Here is an 18,776-nt window from a genome sequence, read left to right on the forward strand (position 1 = left end):
GCGAGGTAATCAGGTTGGATACGGTCCCTGTCCCACGAGAAGCATCGTGGCTCAGTGGAAAGAGCACAGGCTTTGGAGTCTGAGGTCATGTGTTCAAATTCTGCCTCCGCCACATGTCAGCCGTGTGACTTTGGGCAAGTCACTTAACCTCTCTGGGCCTCAGTTACCTCATCTGTAAAATGGGGATTAAAATGGTGAGCCCCCCATGGGACAACCTGATCACCTTGTAACCTCCCCAGCGCTTAGAACAGTGCTATGCATAGAGTGAGTGCTTAATAAATGCCATCATTATTATTATGAAGCTCACAGCCTTAATCTCCATTTTACAGATGAGGTAACGGAGGCACAGAGAAGTTAAGTAACTTGCCCAAGGTCACACAGAAGATAGTGGCAGAGCTGGGATTAGAACCCATGACCTTTCACTCCAAAGCCTGGGTTCTGGCCACTAGCCCATGCTGCTAGGTTTATAAAGTGGGGAGAATAAGCTCTCCTGGGCACAATTCCATATTTCCAGGGATAATGCCTGGACTCTAAGGAAGGTGAGTGGCTCTTTTACCACAACTTCATAAGACATGGTAAGAGAACAAGGAGGAAGCAAATGGGGTAGACGATCCTAGATAGCTTTGGAGTTTCACTCACTCCACAAATTTTTCCTTAAGGAAAAGAAGCTTAAGAAAGGACTGACAAGGGCCTCCTTTAGAGGGACATAGGATTCTGCTGGGTCTTTTTGAAGGGAGGCTTTTTTAAAAGGCAGTAAGCAACTGGTTTGCCCTTATATATGTATTGCAATGAAGCTGAAGCCTATTTGCTTAAGCCAGATTTGGGGTGCGGTGTGTTTATTTAGCTAGTGTGTGTGGCCTCCCTTGAGTGGGTGATTTTGCTTTGCTTTAAACCTTGGTATTTCACCTAAGGTAAATGGTTTGGCCTTTATCTATAGAGTAATTCTCTCCTCAAATAGAAAACGGAATATCTGCATTTCTAATCCTACAGAGGGCTAGGATCCACCCCAGCTCCACTTTGCTTCACTGTAAAGATGGAGTGGTGATATAGCATGCAGGATAAATCACATATGCATCTCTGCCAGAGTAGAAAGGTTTATCTCCTCTCCTACAAGATGCATCTTTATTCAAGAACACATTACATGACTGAACTGTGCAATCTTTAAAGTTTAGCAATAAAGACTTCAAGGGTTAGAGAGAGAAAGGCTTGAAGGTCACATAGGTTCCAGCTGAGAGGTGCTTAAGAAGAAATAGTGTTAAACTGAATGTAAACTTTCACCCACACAACACATTTCTGAATATAATGGAGCATTATATAATTGAATCCAGAAGTGCATGGATCAGAATATGTCACCGGATGTTCAAGTCCAACCTTTTGTGGAAATTACCTAGGAGCAGCCTACATTGAATACTTTACAATTGAGAGGGCTCACTGGGAATGCACTTCTGGCATTCTAAGTTGCAGGAGAAACGAAGTTGAGGAATCTCCCTAATAGATGCTAGGTTTTTGGTTTTTTTTAATCAATACCCTTACCTGTTTTTAATTAACTGAAACTGGCTATGTTTAAGCAGTCTCTCATCAATCAATCAATGTGGTTGGTCCTGTCCTAACTGCCAATCACAGCTATTTATAATATTATGCAGGGAACCTGTCTACCAACTCTAGTACATTGCATTCTCCCAAGCACTTAGTAAAGTGCTCTGCACATAGCAAGCACTCAATAAATACAACCAATTGATTGATTATCCTTTTAAGAATGTGGGTTGATTATCAGAAGCTCCTGAGCACACCTCAGGAGTGCACGTCTTGGGATCCAAAAGATCTGGGTTCTGATCTTGGCTCCACACTTTCCTGTTGGGTGACTTTGGGTAAGTCACTTAACTTCTCTATGCCTCAGTGTCCTTATCTGTAAAATGGAGATTAAATACCTGTTCTCCCTCTCCCTTAGACTGTGAATTCCATAGGGGATATGGATTGTGTCTGGCCTGATTATCTTGTATCTATTCTTGGACCAAGTCTGGTGTTCGGCACATAGTAAGAACTTAAATGTCACAATGATTATTATTATTTTTTCCTGACGAATCAACATCCATCCCACTCTTCCCACTCAAAGAGTGCAGAAAGGCAGGGTCTTCTACAAACATCTGACCATCCTGAAGAGGGAAAAATCTTGCTACTCCTTATTTTCATGAGAAACTAGCAGGACTAAGCGCTTAGCACAGTGCTCTGCAAACAGTAAGCACTCAATAAATACTATTGAATGAATGAATGAATGAATGAATGAACACTATGCCAGACATGCAACGTGGCCAAATGGAAAGAGCTTAGCCCTGAGAGTCTGAGGACCTGGGTTTTAATCCAACCTTTGCCAACAGCCTACATTAAGCCACTTTACTCTGCTTCACTTTCCTCACCTGGAAAGTAGATATTCAATCCTTATCCTCCCTCCTACTTCGACTCTGAGTCCCCTGTGGGACAGGGACTGATGTGTACAACCCGATTTGCTTGTATCCAACCCAGTGCTTATAATACAGTCTGGCACATAGTAAGCACTTAACAAATATCACAATTATCATTATTATTTGATGGGCTCCTTAAGCTAGTAAATTTATTACAAGCAGATTATCTTGTATCTACCCCAGCACTTAGAACATTGCTTGACACACAGTAAGTGCTTCAGAAATCTCCAGTGGCTGCCTGTCAACCTATGAATCAAGCATAAACTCCTCACTCTCAGCTTCAAGGCTTTCCATCACCTCGCCCCCTCCTACCTCACCTCCCTTCTCTCCTTCTACATCACAGCCCACACCCTCCGCTCCTCTGCCGCTAACCTCCTCACTGTGCCTCATTCTCACCTGTCCCGCCATCGACCCCCACACCACATCCTTCCCCTGGCCTGGAATGCCCTCCCTCCACACAACTGCCAAGCTAGCTCTCTTCTTCCCTTCAAAGCCCTACTGAGAGCTCACCTCCTCCAGGAGGCCTTCCCAGACTGAGCCCCCTTTTTCCTCTCCTCCCCATCCTTCTGCCCTACCTCCTTCCCCTCCCCACAGCACTTGTATATATTTGTACAGATTTATTACTCTATTTTACTTGTACATATTTACTATTCCATTTATTTTGGTAATGATGAGCATATAACTATAATTCTGTTTGTTCTGATGATTTTGACACCTGCCTACATGTTTTGTTTTGTTGTCTGTCTCCCCCTTCTAGACTGTGAGACCATTGTTGGGTAGGGACCGTCTCTATATGTTGCCGACTTGTACTTCCCAAGTGCTTAGTACAGTGCTCTGCACACAGTAAGCGCTCAATAAATACAATCGAAGGAATGAATGAATGAACAAGGTCTATAATACTAATACTAATAATACTAATAATAATAGTAGCATTTATTAAGTGCTTACTATGTGCACTCTAAGTGCTGGAGAGGTTACAAGGTGATCAGGTTGTCCCACGGGGGGCTCACAGTCTTATTCCCCATTTTACAGATGAGGTAACTGAGGCACAGAGAAGTTAAGTGACTTGCCCAAAGTCACACAGCTGACAATTGGTGGAGCCGGGATTTGAACCCATGACCCCTGACTCCAAAGCCCAGGCTCTTTCCACTGAGCCACACAGCTTGTCTAAAAGTAATAATAAGGAATAAGAAGGAACATTTTGTGGATGGTAGCCCAAATCCACCCGAACCTGTGTCAAGACTATACTAACAGAGGAAACAACTAAGTGCAGTGTACTACTCATTTTAATCTTACAATTAGCAGATCTCAAAATTGCCATGCTTCAAAATTATTGAAGAGAAAATCCTCTCAGACTGTGTGGTCAGCCTGGTACTGTCCCCTCTGGAGGTATGGCCGGAGGGCATTGCCTCTCTCGCTTCCTTTTGGGAGCCGGTAGTTTGGGAGAATTTTTAGGAGGAAGAGCAGAAAGTGGGAGCCAGATAGTCAATCGGCCTCTCCGTTCCCTCCTCCCCCAACACTCTCTGGACTAAGCAGTGCTCCAGGGCTTAGAACAGTACTCCAGTACTTAGAACAGTGCTCAACACATAGTTAGCGCTTAACAAATACCATCATTATTAAGTATTCCAGTCTCGTACCCCAACCCCACCACTACAGTCCCAACACCACCTATCATCTGCAGCACGGAGTAGTGGATGGGCCTCGGAGTCAGAAGGTCATGGATTCTAATCCCAGCTCTGCCACTTGTCTGCTGCGTGACCTTGGACAAGTCACTTCACTTCTCTGGGCCTCAGTTACCTCATCTGTAAAATGGGGATTGAGACTGTGAGCCCCACATGGGACACGGACTGATGTGTTCAACCCCATTGGCCTGTTTCCAACCCAGTGCTTAATATGGTGCCTGGCACAAAGTAAGCACTTAAAAAATATCATAATTATCATTATTGTTTGATGGGTTCTTTAAGTTAGTAAGTTTGTAAATCTAAGCTTTGTCTAGGATAATCCATTGTAACTTCAAACATTATGATCATCATAATATTTTATACCTGTAGGGCATTTATTTGCAAAGCATTTGCCTACCCAATGCCTCATTCTTTCCAAGCAAAGTGGGTCTATTTCTCTCATTTTACAAATGGGGATCTGAGGCCCAGAGAGGTTGAAAGACTTTCTCAGGGTCAGAAAGGGAGCCAAGGGGAAAATTGAAGATAGAAACCTGATTTTCTGATTCCCAGCCCAATGCTTCTTGCACTGTGTGTTTGTCATCTGAGGTTGGATTGGTTCTTAGGACAAGGAGCTATTTTCCCCTCACAGTGGTGGGACTCAGGGGCCTTCTCTGTGTATTCCATTTCCATCAAGTGTCATTGAGCTTCTCTCCCCATCTCCTGGCTTGGCCCCATCTGTGTTTTGCCCTCTCTCTAAGGACCCAACAATACTTTCCTCACAGGTGGAGAAATCAACTATAACATGATGTTTCAACATGAGCTAACTGAAAGGGTCTAAACCAAGTGACCCATGATTTCCCAAGGGAAAATCCAGGGCAAAAGAGCAATCTGAAGCCTGCCAATACCAGCACTTGCTAGTTAAAACCCTCAGCTTCTAAAACAAGGGAACATCAGACCCTGAAGATCACGGGAAAGAAAACCCAGAATCTCTCTGCAGAGCTTTCTGACATATCTCCCTTCTCAATCAGTCATTCAATCCATGGTATATATTGAGCACTCATTGTGTGCAGAGCACTGTACTAAGAACAAAGGAGAGTACAATGCAATAGAGTTGGTAGATATGATCCCTGTCCAGAAGGAGTTTACGGTCCAGAGGGGGAGGAAGACATTAAAATAAATTACAAATAGGGGAAAAGACACAGTATAAGGGTACAAACAAATGATCTGTGGGTAGGGTGAATGTCAAGGTGCTTAAAGGATGCAGACCCAAGTACATAGGTGAGGTTGAAGGTGGTGGGCAAATAGGGGAAGTGAGGTAGTGAGGAGATATCATTTTAGAAGGGCTTTGAAGATGGGGTGTGTGGTGTCCTGTCAGATACAGAGAGGGAGGGAGTTTCAGGTCAGAGGGAGTTGGGGCAAGGGGCCAGTGGCACGACAGACAAGGTATAGGCTCAGAAAATATGTTGGCATTAGAGGATGTGCAAGCTGAGTTATAGTAGTTCAGCAAGATAAGGAAGGAGGGGGAAAGTTGACTGAGTGCCTTAAAGCCAATGGTAAGAAATTTCTGTTTCATGCGGAGATGGCTGGACAACCACTGGAGGATTTGAGGAGTAGGGAGACACGGACTGAATTTTTCATTTTAGAACAGTTATCTGCACAGCAGAGTGAAGTATGGACTGGAGAGAGGAGAGAAAGGAGGAAAGGAAGGGAGGACAGAGAGGAGGCTGATACAGTAGTCAAGGAAGGATACGACAAGTGCTTGGATTAGCATGGTAGCAGTTTGGAAGGCGAGGAAGGCATGGATTCTGGAGATGTTGTGAAGGTAGAACCGACTAGATTTTGTGACAGATTGAATATATGTGTTCAAAGCACCAGTCATTGCACCAAAGAAAGCATTAAGTAGGCCATGAGGCTCAATTTTGTAACTGAATTACCTCTAGCCATCAATAGTCTAGAAAAGCACTAGTGTTCCAGATCCAGAAGGCCAATAGAAAGTTAACTGTAAAGTTAATCTGGAGAGACAAAACAAAATCGTGAAAACAGTTAAAAACTTGTTGACAAACATTAAAGAGATTATCTTCTCAAATCCTTCACTTGAGATATTTTTGAGATTTTGGCCTAGCCCAATTCCCCTAAAAATTAGGATCAGATTAATAGCTGGGGGTGAGGACACAGGTGGGAGGGTTCGAGGAAAGTAATAATAACAATCATAATAATAATTGTGGTATTTTTAAGAACTTACTGTGTGCCAAGCACTGTACTAAGTGCTAGGGTGATAACAAGCAGATTGAGTTGGACCCAGTCCCTGTCCCGCATGGGGCTCCCAGTCTCAATCCCCATTTTACAGATGAGGTAACTGAGGCCCAGAGAAGTGAAGTGACTTGCCCAGGGTCACACAGCAGACAAGTGGCAAGGCTGGGATTAGAACCCACGACCTTCTGACTCCCAAACCTGTGCTCTATCCACAGGAGTCTGAGCACAGTTTGTGTTTTCTTTAGCAGATTCAGTCCCCTGTGTCTAAGACTCTGCATAAGATTAGGTTGATTGATTCATTCAGTCAGTCATCATCATCAATCGTATTTATTGAGTGCTTACTATGTGCAGAGCACTGTACTAAGCGCTTGGGAAGTACAAATTTGCAACATATACAGACAGTCCCTACCCAATAGTGGGCTCACAGTCTAAAAGGGGGAGACAGAGAACAAAACCAAACATACTAACAAAATAAAATAAATAGAATAGATATGTACAAAAAAAAAAATAAATAAATAAATAGAGTAATAAATATGTACAAACATATATACATATACATAGTCAATTGTATTTATCAAGCGCTTACTTAGTGCAAAGCACTGTACTAAGTGCTTGGGAGACTATGACATAACAACAAACAGATACATTCTCTGCCCACAACGAGCTCACAGTCTAGAGGGGGAGACAGACATTAATAAACATAAATAAATAACAGATATATATCTTTTGTGGGAATGGGAGGGAGGATGAAAGAAGGAGGAAGTAAGAATGATGCAGAAGGGAATGGAAGAAGAGGAGAGGAGGGCTTAGTCAGGGAAGGCTTCTTGGAGAAGATGTGCCTTCAATTGGGCTTTGAAGTTGGGGAGAGCAATTATCTTTCTGATAAGAGGAAGGAGGATGTTTCAGGCCAGAGGTAGGATGTGGGCAAGAGGTCAGCGGTGAGAAAGACGAGTTTGAGGTATAGTGACACGATGGCCATGCATGCATTACCAGATTGGGAAAACTCTTTTTAAGAGTATGAAACTGAAATGAGAGATGAATAAGTTCCCTCATTTATATCATTCAAGAATCTAGGGGAATCAGCATGGTGTACACATGGTGTAGTCTTCACTTACCTCACCTGTAAAATGGGGATTGAGCTCGCGATCCCCACGTGGGACAGGTACTGTGTCCAACCTGATTTGCTTGTACCCACCCCAGAGCTTAGGACAGCACCTGGCACATAATAAGCGCTTAACAAATACCATAATTATTATTATTATTTTTGTTATTGCAGGTAGCTAAGGGAGCCAAAAGACCTGTGTTCCCTAACTCCATTTCCAAAGCCCTCGGTATCTAGACCTAGAGATTTCCTATCTCCCACTGGTTGCGGCTTTCAGATCTACTCTCTACAGAGTCCTGATTTGGGGTGAAAACCCACAGCTTTATGGAATAGACGCCCAGCCTCATTCATTCTAGATCTCAAACAGGACTTGACAGTCTCTGAGCAGGGATAAGAATAGCAAAGAATTTCCTGAAGGAGCCGAAGAAACAAATAATAATAATAATAATATTTAATATTGTTACTATGTGCCAAACACTGCATTAAGTACTGAGGATCATACAAAATAATCAGGTTGAACATGGTCCCTGTCCCATCTGAGGCTTAAAATGTAAGTAGGAGGAAGAACAGGTAATGCATCTCCATTTTAAAGATAAAGAAACTGAGGCAAAGAGAAGGTAAGCGACTTGCCCATGGTCATGTAGTAGACAGTAACAGAGCCAGGGTTAGTACCCATTTCCTCTGATTCCCTGGCCTCTGATCTTTCCACTATCTCATGCTGCTTCTCCCAAATCATGATTTCCTAATCCATTAGCTTTTCCAAGCTCTCCTCCCACTCTCAATCACTGTCCCTCTTCACTCAATCAAGCAAAGATATTGATGGAGTGCTTACTGTGTGCAGGAATTTAGCACTCAAGGAGAGCACAGTCCAATGGAGTTGGTAAACACAATCTCAGCCCTCAAGGAGCAGGTAATCCTGATCCCTTCCTAAAAACTCCCCCCACTTTTTATCCCCGCCAAATCGATGAAGTGGAATCGATGCTTTCATCTAGAGTTACTGTGGGGAAGGAGGTGGCAAGCCCGGAGAGCAAAGCAACCTACTTTCTGAAGGAATGTTTGTTATGGAAAAGCCTGGTGATTTTCTGTAGATTTCAGCATTACTCTAGCAGAAAAATCTCTATATCCTTGCTGGGTCATGCTGGGTTTCTCAGGGCTGCTGAGAAGCCTCAATTCTATCCTGCTTCTCAGGAATCCTAGAGATGCAGAAAGATCCCAGCCACCACAACTTGGCAAAACTCAACAGCAAAGCTGCCCCCAGAGGAATCTTTCTGTCCAGTGTGGAGAGATAAGACAATTAAGGACCTAGAGATGCATCAACCCTAAAAGTCAAAGGATCCAACCCTCCTGGGATCTAAGTTGTCACCACTTGTCTGGTGCAGAGAGGAATGGAGAGATGAAAAGGGGACCCTGAGCTACAAAAGTTATTCTCTTACCGGATACAATTGAATGTGGTTCCCTTGAAGAAAAAACACAGATGTAGAGAGCAATTATTTTACTCAGTCCAACTGTGAGGGTCTGAAAAAGCCCACAGAATTAAGATGTAACCATTTCTGAAAAAGAGCATTGTAACTTTTTAGGAAAAACTATCCAAATCAAAACTCAGTTTTGACTTCCTTGCTCGGCTCTAATGTGGAGAAAACATTCTCAGCCTACAACTCAAATTATCATTCTTTCCTTTGTGCAAGATGAATTGACCCAGAAAACTAAAAGGGTAAGAGCCCAAATTTGCTGGGCTTATTCTCTAGCCAAAAGTTCATGAAAAACACTGTTGTGTATCACATAGCAACCACTTGAAGCCCATTGTTGAAATACAGTAGTTATTGAAGAAGGAAAATTTTGCATTCTTATAAATAAAGGGGAACCACAATCATCTTTTGCTCGGGACGCAATCAAGACCTTCTGTTCTGTAACTGCCCAGCCCAGAACACCTAACAATAATAATAATAATTTTGGTATTTGTTAAGCGCTTACTATGTGTCATGCGCTGTTCTAAGCACTGGGTAGATACAAGGTAGACAGGTTGTCCCACGTGGGGTTCGCCGTCTTAATTCCTATTATACAGATGAGGTAACTGAGGCCCAGGGAAGTGAAGTGACTTCCCCAAAGACACACAGCTGACAAATGGCGGAGGCGGGATTAGAGCCCATGACCTCTGATTCCTAAACCCACGCTCTTTCCAGTGAGCCACGCTGCATCTCTGTGGAAAGTACGTTAGTACCTAGTATGCTAGTAATCTACAGAGATAATTTAAAAAGACTAAGCTTGTCCTCTTCGCTGGTTTCTGAAGGTGAGACAGGGGTCCAGAACAGAGACTGCTCTCTGTTCAAGGAAAAATCAAAATATTCCAGCAAGAAGTTATTCCTTCTCCAGGAAGTAAACGGCATGTCAACAACGGTAATACTAAAGATGCAATTTGTTAAGCACTTACTATGTGCAAAGCACTGCTCTAATCACTGGGGTAAATTTCAAGAGGTTGGGAGGGAAGCAGAGAAAAAGATAAGAGGGCAACATTAAACTAATTGTTTGTCCTTGCATACACCATAAACTATTGGAGAAAAATAATAAAAAAAAACAAAGGGGCAGGAGAGAAGACTAGAGAATAAGCAACAGGAAAATTTATGAGGACAAACCCAAGTTAACAGGTGTTCTAATGGACCAGTGAGAGATAGCAGAGGAGAGACTGTCTACAGTATAGTGGTGCTTCTCCAGGGGTGAGAATTATAATATATAATTGCATGCCTGATGGAATCTTTATTTTCAGACCTCTGGCTTATGGTAATGATTCAATTTTTTAATGCAAGAAGGGGTTATTGATTGCTTTAGATTCTCTCTCTAATCCTAAGGAAATGTTGTGCATGTAGACATGCAGAATGTTAGATCTATTAGGTAAGTAGATAATTCAAAACCTAAGACAGCAGCTAACTTATTCTATCTGATTGAAGGAAATGAGTTGCTACAGGACCTTTTAGGATTTGAATGTAAGTAGTGGCAAGGCAGAGGAGTCACCCAGTACATTCTTGAGCTTGACATTTCCATCCAGAAAAAAATCACAACCAGGAGAAAGATGAATGATGGAGCCACTACTGGTCAAGAAAATAGCATAGGTGAGTGAATCTCTATAAATTAAAGGGATGAAAGCTGAGCTACTGAAAGTGAAGGGCTAATGAATAATAATAATAATAATAATCATAGCATTTGTTGAGTGCTTACTTTGTGCCAAGCACTGGGATAGATACAAGATAATGGGGTCAGAGACATCCTCTGCCTTATCCGGGGCTCACAGTCTAGGAAGGAGGACAACGGGTTCTGAATCCCCAATTTACAGATGAGGAAACAGGCACAGAGCAGTTAAGTGACGTGCCCAAATTCACACAGCAGACAAAGGGCAGAGCTGGGTTAACAATCCAGATCTTTGGATAACGAGGCCCATGCTCTTTCCACTAGGCCACACTGTTTCTCTAAAGAAAACTCTTGCCAAATGACTGAAAAACAGTAAGTCCTCTTCTCCCCATGTGTCTCCAGTGGCAATATTCAAAAGCCTGAGAATAACCTCAAGTGGTGGTATTTGTTTTGGAGAAAGTATATGTATGTCTTTCAAAGTGTAAAGTAGGAGAGAATGTAGTTTGTGGCTACATCCATTTATGGGCTTAATATCTGCATCCACAACATTTCTCTTGTAATGGTCAATGATCTTGTCATGAATGAAAGAGTTCAATGACTACAAGGGTGAGTTTAATTATATGTTGTTGTTGAATAGCAGTGGTTTCTAAAGCACAATTACACATGCAATTTATCAGCAAGATACTTGCATACATCACACACCAAGAGCCGAACATTAAATTTCAGAGGATCCTTTAAAAATAGCCCCGGGACTTGAAAAAAAAAGCAAAATCTTGTTGACAGTAAGAAGCCCTTGCTGTTTGGATCCATCCCATTCTTGTATTGTCCCCATGCACCAACTGGGAGTACATGGAGCCCATCAGAATAATCCATGACATGAAGCCACCCAGTAATCACCAATTATCTGACAAGCTTCAGCATTTCTCTTCCACATACAAATGAGGATGGAGTGAGGAGACCTAGAAAAATCTCCTACTTTCCATTCTTTCCTACAATGCAAAATGAAGCTTCAATGAAGCTTTTCATTTTCTTCTACGATTCTACCAGTGGAAAGAATCCAACTTTCAATCTGAAAATTTCTAACCCCTCTTTGGTGTCTTCTGCCTCTATTACAGTCTCCCTGAATGATTATCATAGGGCTTTACAAAAGAGGTGTTCAAAACATACAACTAATAGATTTGGGACTGCAAGAGTTTTAACCAGAGGGATTTTCTTAAGGTGTGTTCAAACTAAGCTTTTGAATAGTTTGCTTTCACCAAACCAACCAATATGTCCAAAGCCCAAAAATCTAGACCGAGTCCCAAATCAACCTATGTGAGTAATATGGGGAAGAGAAGAAACAAGAATGGAGCCAGGGTAAGAGGTTTCATCAAGAAACAGCCTGAAATGTTGATGAAGCACGGTTGGACTGTGGCATAAAATTAAATCGACAAGAAAAACTTTTTTTGTACACTGAACCCCCCAAAGGAGATGCTGTTTGAATGCTTGTCTGGAAACTGAACAAGAATTAGACTGCAATTAATTTCTCACCATGTATCCCAGGCCCTGACTAATAAAGCAGAGATAAAGCAATGTTTACCCTGACTTAGTTTCTTAGATTTCAAATGTAGTCAGAGACTCCCAGCATTCTAAGCCTGCTCCAGAACACCTGTACAGCACTAATGTAAACTCTAGACAGAGAAACAGTATGATCCTAGAGGAAACAGCACAGGCCTGGGATTCAGAGGACCTGCGTTCTAAACACAGCTCTGCCACTTGTCTGCTGTGTGACTTTGAGCAAGACACTTAACTTGCTTCTCAGTGAACCCATTCTCTAGTTGCCAATTGGAGATTCAATACCCCTTCCCCTTCTTACTTAGACTGTGAGAACTGATGGTCTCGTACATACCCCAGAGCTTAGTTCAGTGCTTGGCATATAGTAAGGGTTTAATAAATACCACAGTTATTACTATCATTATCATTGAGCTCCTCCTCTAGACAGTAAGCTCCTTGTTGATAGGGAACACATCTACTAAATCCGTTAGACTGTACTCTCCCAAGAGCTTACATTTGATATTCACCCTATCCCAACCTCACAGAACATATGTACAATACATCTAAACTATATAAGTTATTTATTTATATTAATTTCTGTCTCCCCCTCTAGACTATAAACTCATTATGAGCAGTGAATGTGCCCCCTAATTCTGTTATACTGTACTCTCCCAAACACTTAGTATGGTGCTCTTCATTTAGTAAGCACTCAATAAATACCACTGATTGACTGACTGACTACATAGTAAGTACACAGTAAATATGATTGATTGATTAATGACTGGTGCAAGGTGAACCAGTCTAGCCAAACCAATTCCAACCCTGGGAATGAAGGAAAGTGTGGGATGATGCAACTTAGCTCCATGAATATCTAGGGAAAAATGATTTCAAGGTGAATGTGCTTCTATTCAGAGGAAAAGGAAATGAAGGGGTTAAGGTATTCCATTTCTATTTTCCTTCTTATTTGGGGAGGAGGGTGGAATTCTTTAAAACCTGATATACAGCTGACATCACCTCAGGATTCATGAATAATTAAACAAGAGTACAGATACAATATAAATTCTTGACAAAATTTTGTAACTTGTTCGAAACCTCCAAAATGCAAAGGTAAACCGGGGCTGAGGCTGTTTTCTCATTTGCTGTTATCATCGAGAATCAGTTGTAAAAACAAATGAGAATGTCTCATATTTAAATGTTAATGGTTCAAAAATGTATTCTGGTGTGGCAGAGCATAATCTGATAGCAAATACTGCAGGCAATATTTTTATGACAATGACTTTATTTCTGCTCTTCCACTACCCTTGATTTAAATATATATATACATGTATGTGAGTATGCGCATGGATCAAGATTCAACTATTTCAATATAAATTTTGTATTCAAAATACTTTCCTTGATTTCAGCTGATTATATATTTGAGAAAACGCTGCAGCAGTCATTTTCGCTCTGAATGAAAAACAAGGATCTTTCTGTCCAGCCACTCTGCAAAAGTCCAAATGTTCTCACAATTTTTAGAGCTCAGTGGCATACATGGTTAAGACCTGTTTCGTCCCTTGAGTTTTCATTCATTCATTCAATCGTATTTATTGAGTGCTTACTGTGTGCAGAGCACTGTACTAAGTGCTTGATTTTTCTCGCCAGCACTTCAGGAGGAATGTAGGGGTCATCTGGACTGGTTAGCACAATGTTGCAAAGCAGCGGGAATTAAGTGGACAAACCATTCCACATGGATTTAAGAGTGTAATTAAGTACATTTCAACCTCAGTACAATAATATCACCCTTCGTTGACAGAGATTTAAGGCCCTATCAATCACTGGGGTGACTATGATGGGATTTAAGTAGATGAAACCAAGATACAGGACTTTTAACAGGGCAGACATAATGGCAGAGAACCTTTCAGCAGGGGGAGAGGGTAAAAAGCCAGAAAAACATCTAGTTCAGAAAAGGCAACATCTTAAGAAGATTAATCAATCCTAGCTCTGAGTTTTACCTGGAGGATGATTCTGGGATGTTGCTACTGGAATTCAGAATCTTTCCAATTCGATTACCCTAAATCTGGAACTTACAGGTCATGTTTGAGAAACAGAATTAGACCCATATTTAGACTTTGAGCCCCAGGTGGGACAGGGACTGTGTCCAAACTGGTTATCTTGTATCTACTGCAGTTCTTAGTACAAGGTTTGGCACATAGTATGTGTTGAACAAGTTTCATTAAAAAAAATGGCAATGGGGAAGGGGCAAACCCTGAATAAAATTAAGGCGGTGAGACAGCTGCTCCAAGGTACAGCAGTTTAAAGTTGCTTATGTTGGATACCACCACCCAGACTGCCAGTATAAGGATACATATGTGGAGGTAGAAAGAAGAAGATGAAAGGAGAAAAAAAAATGATGGCTTGAGGGAATGGAAAGGAAATAACATTTTAGCCAAATGACTATTCTCTTGCTTTAAATCTAAGTATCATCCCCTACAAGCCAGGGGACATTTCCCCAGCAAACTCCCTCAAACCCCACTACCTCAGCCCTAGGAAGAACAAAACAATCTCCCTGGTAGATCTTTTTGCATGTCAGACCTTCTACCTAACAAATCACAATAATACAGAAGGATATAAAATTCACCCATCAAGCCCAAACACATGCCCACAATTGCTGTGGCAAGGAATTGTGAATTTCATTAAATATGTTAAAGGGGAAAAAAATCAGCTTTGAAAAATAGTAATCCTGTCTTTCAACAAAAATATTATAGGAAGCTATGAATTTGGTAGATCTGAATAGGATGTTGGTACATGTTTTACTAAGGTAATATAATGGCACACTATTATTAGATCACATTAATCATTACTATGCCAAAGGCACTGACAGCCCCACTGAAAAGGATTGAAAGGGTTGGTAATGGATATAAATTACCCATTGTGTGATAAAAGGATTTTTACTAAGAAGGTAAGAATAAAACAGCAAATTTCTAATATAACTGTTGTGTAAAAACCAAAATAAAAGTAATCCACGGTCAGTAATATCCCCCAAATCAGAAAGTAAGCACTTTTTGAAATAAGATAAAGTCACAGTGAAAATTGTGTACCATACAATACAAAATTAATTTCTTAGTGCATAATTCTGCTATCAATTTAAATGGTTTATGTGATGACCTCTAAGGAATATGGTCAGGAGAAGGTAGATTTAGCTAATTAGAACTGAATATGAGCTTATGTAGATGTCACCGGCAGGCTTCAATAGAGGCCACAAATAGCATCAAACCTATGAAGCTGAATTACAGAATTTATTTTAAGTTTCTATCTGTCTCCCTACCAAAAAAAAATAAATAACAATTACGAAGATCTCTCCCAGCATCTTATTTGGATTCCAAATGTCGAGTCCTTTCAAAAATGATTTCCTCTAAGTCTGTGTTGAGGTATTTAACCATTCAATTGTTGTTTAACATGGAACCAGACTGTTCAGATAAATTTAGGATGGGGTACAGTACTTTCATTCTGTTATATGTGTTCTATCGCTTAGTGTCAATCTAGAACTAGCTTTGGTAGACCACACTGCAGTTTCATGCAATGCAAATACAAAGGACAGATTATTCTGAGGATAAAACCTAAATTAAGCCACAAATCTACAGAGCAAGCCCACGAATCCATTAACAATTTCAAAGGTTCAGTAACAGATATTAAAATAACAATACCCAGTTTCCTGTAAGTGCAGTTACTACACCTCCATTCTTACTTATTCCTTCTTCCACAAATAACCCATGTTTTGGGTGTTTTGTCCACTGATCTTTGATCTCCTGACTCCTGTTTGCCCATGAATTTATCTTGAAATAAAAACAGACTGACATCTGAGTACACTCACCCAAATATACTGACTGAATATGCCATGCCATTAGACCCCAAAAGGTGACATTTCAGTTGACAACACAGACTCTCAAATCGATAATATTGCAATGAACCATAAAATGGACAGTCCTTACCAGGGTATTCTTAAATCAACAGATCTGCCTCCAGGGTGAGGGAAATTCTTCAAGACGTGGGGTAGATAGTGACGATCAGGAGCTGTAAAAATGAGACCTGTGAGAAATATAAAATGTCAAGAGTATGTACTTAAACAAGACATGTAAACTTAGATAATAGTACCCCTGATTAATCGCAATGTACCAATTCTGTCTTTCGACAGAGCATTTAATACAGACAGTATTATTAGCATTACCACCTCCCAAAATCTTTGCCAAGTTTACTGCTTAAATCAGCATACTTGTCATCTGCTCTGGAGAACCAAAGTTGCTTTATTTACTCATGCTTTTAAATAGAAAAAACTCAATTCCAGAAAAAAAAACCCAAAAAACTATACCTGATGTTTTGGAATCTTTGCTCAAGCCAGTGCCGTAAAGGAGAAAACTTAAGGCCACAGAAAAAGTGGGAGAGCAAATCTGCTCTGAGGGGTTTTTCCCAAAATGAGGCTCAGATCTCCTCAAAAATCTACAAAGTTTTTTAAGGATTCCCAAGTGCCCTTAGTTACTCAGAAGTCATGGCTCCTCAGTCTCCAGACCCAGGCTAAACCATAAGAAGCAAAGGGAAACTTAAGCAAGCTCAATGCCTCAAAATGTAATCTTATCAAATTTTGTCTGTGGTCCGGAGGATCCTCAATGGAAAACCTTGCAGAAAGTAATGCAAAAGCTCAACGCTCGAGCTGAGAACAGGAGAGTGGCGACCAATTACATTTTTACTTTTTTTATTCCATTTTATAACAAAAATAAGTCCTGTGTAGATGATCTCATCTAATAAAGCACACTTAGATGAGATAAGGGCCTGAAGCAAAAGCCAAGATACTTGCCTGTAGTGATTTCAAAGCCATTTACTTAAGTAAAAAGCAAAACAGCAAAAAAAAAAAAACACAAAAAAGTATCAACCTTTGGATCAAGTCTGCTAACTTCAATATGCTTCGAATGTCCAGGGCAGTTCAGAATCTTATTTGTTTGACAGTATTAATGAAGGAATTTTTACGGCACAAACTAAAGCTTCCCCCCTTTTGGGATCCATTTTCCCGAACCTGAAGTTGTAAATTCTGGTTACGCTGATGGAGCTCAGGTACAGCAATACATGTCCACCATCTGAAGCCACGGAACATTCAGAAACAATGCACTTTGTATCAGGATCAGCCAAAGAAGTTTATTCATCAAGCTATTAGTTTGCAAAGTTTGATCTAACTATAACTTGGTTTGCTGGCCAAGACAGAGATCAATTGAATGTGTTTTGAACGTGTTGCCTCAGAAAGTACATTGGATAGTAACTACTGGCAAAAATACTCCTAGACAACAACTCTTCCATGCAGAGATAGAAAATCAATAACAAAAATTTCTACATTTGAAGACTACCAGGCTTTTTCTTCAGCTGGTACCTCCCCCACCCTAAGAGTAATGCATCAAAAAGCTAAAATGTGATTTTTTTCTTCCAAAGATGATCATATTATCTATAAAGAACATGTGTCCCACACCAGCAGTCTAATCCAGAAAAAAGTTCATTATCTTCACTTTTACAAGACTACTTGTGCTAAAAAAAAATCTGATTTTACATACATGCTCATGACTTGCAAAATTCTCTGAATCATTCTCAAGAGGCTCCCACTAGGATGCTTTTTACATTCTGATGACAGAGAGATCAGAGTGAGACCTCCTCTTCTAGAGTCCTGTTCTGATTTGTTTGGAGGGCTAGTGACATTGATCAGACTATCAAGGTCTCTCACAATTTACTTCCCAGCCCTTGACAGTGAGTGAACTCTTCAGGTTTCAGACTTACACAATATAGGACCTGCTGTACATAATTCTATGAATAAATTGGGAAAATCAAGAGCTGCCATCCACTTACCTGCTCTGGAAAAGATTGGAAAGAACTATAAAAAGCTCTCCATAAAACCCTACCTGTCCGAATTTGTTCAACAAGCAAAGTAGTGAAAAAGAGATTTTAGGGACTAAGCTAGATTCCACAAAAAAAAAAAATAATAATTGAGCCAGCTCTGTTTGTGTCTTTCCAGACTAGTCTAAATAGCACTAGGTTTCTGGTGCCTAATGCCATTACACTCACTACAGATATAGGAAAGGTGACTTTATCAAACAACTGGTGCTCCTTAAATTAAGGGGAAAAAAACAGGTAACAAAGTGTTTCTGTACTTTTCAGTGAAAACAAACAGCTCTTTGGTGTGCTCATGTAACTTGCAGTTCAAGAAAATCCAGCTATTGAAATGGTCCCAAGAAACTTCCCGTCCATAAGTGATGGAAGGATAAGAATTTAAAGATAATAACATTTAGTATCCTTCCAGTGGTCATTATGTGCCAAACTCTGAAAGAGATACAAAATAATCAGATTAGAACCATATCTCGTCCCATAAAAGACTCTCACAGTAAGGAGAGTAAATTTTATTACACCCATTTTACAAGTGGGGAAACTGAGGCAGAGATTATCAGAAACTTGCCTAAGGTCACACAGCAGACAAGCAGCTAAGCTGAGTCCAGAATCCAAAAGATCCCCAGTCCCAGGCATTTTCACTGGGTCATGTTGTCTCCCGGAGCAATTTTTTTAAAAAAAATCAACTCCCCTGGCCCCACATCTGAAACCTTAGCCAGCTGTCTGACAAAGTGTCCCACAGAGAGAGAGTTT

The 18,776-nt window shown here is 40.8% G+C and overlaps 1 protein-coding gene across 5 annotated transcripts in view; it reads right to left on the reverse strand.

The window, feature by feature from the left end:
• LOC119934279 (zinc finger protein 536-like) overlaps positions 1-18,776 on the reverse strand; it is a 358,396-nt gene that overhangs the window by 270,881 nt on the left and 68,739 nt on the right. For 4 of the 5 annotated variants that reach the window (XM_038753721.1, XM_038753722.1, XM_038753723.1 and 1 more), the window contains exon 2: positions 16,097-16,193. The gene's annotated coding sequence lies outside the window, so the exon portion shown is untranslated. The remainder of the gene's footprint in view (positions 1-16,096; positions 16,194-18,776) is intronic. The other variant, XM_038753724.1, reaches the window with a different exon arrangement.

Source organism: Tachyglossus aculeatus, chromosome 11 (genome assembly GCF_015852505.1).
Source record: "Tachyglossus aculeatus isolate mTacAcu1 chromosome 11, mTacAcu1.pri, whole genome shotgun sequence".
Lineage (NCBI taxonomy): Eukaryota > Metazoa > Chordata > Mammalia > Monotremata > Tachyglossidae > Tachyglossus > Tachyglossus aculeatus.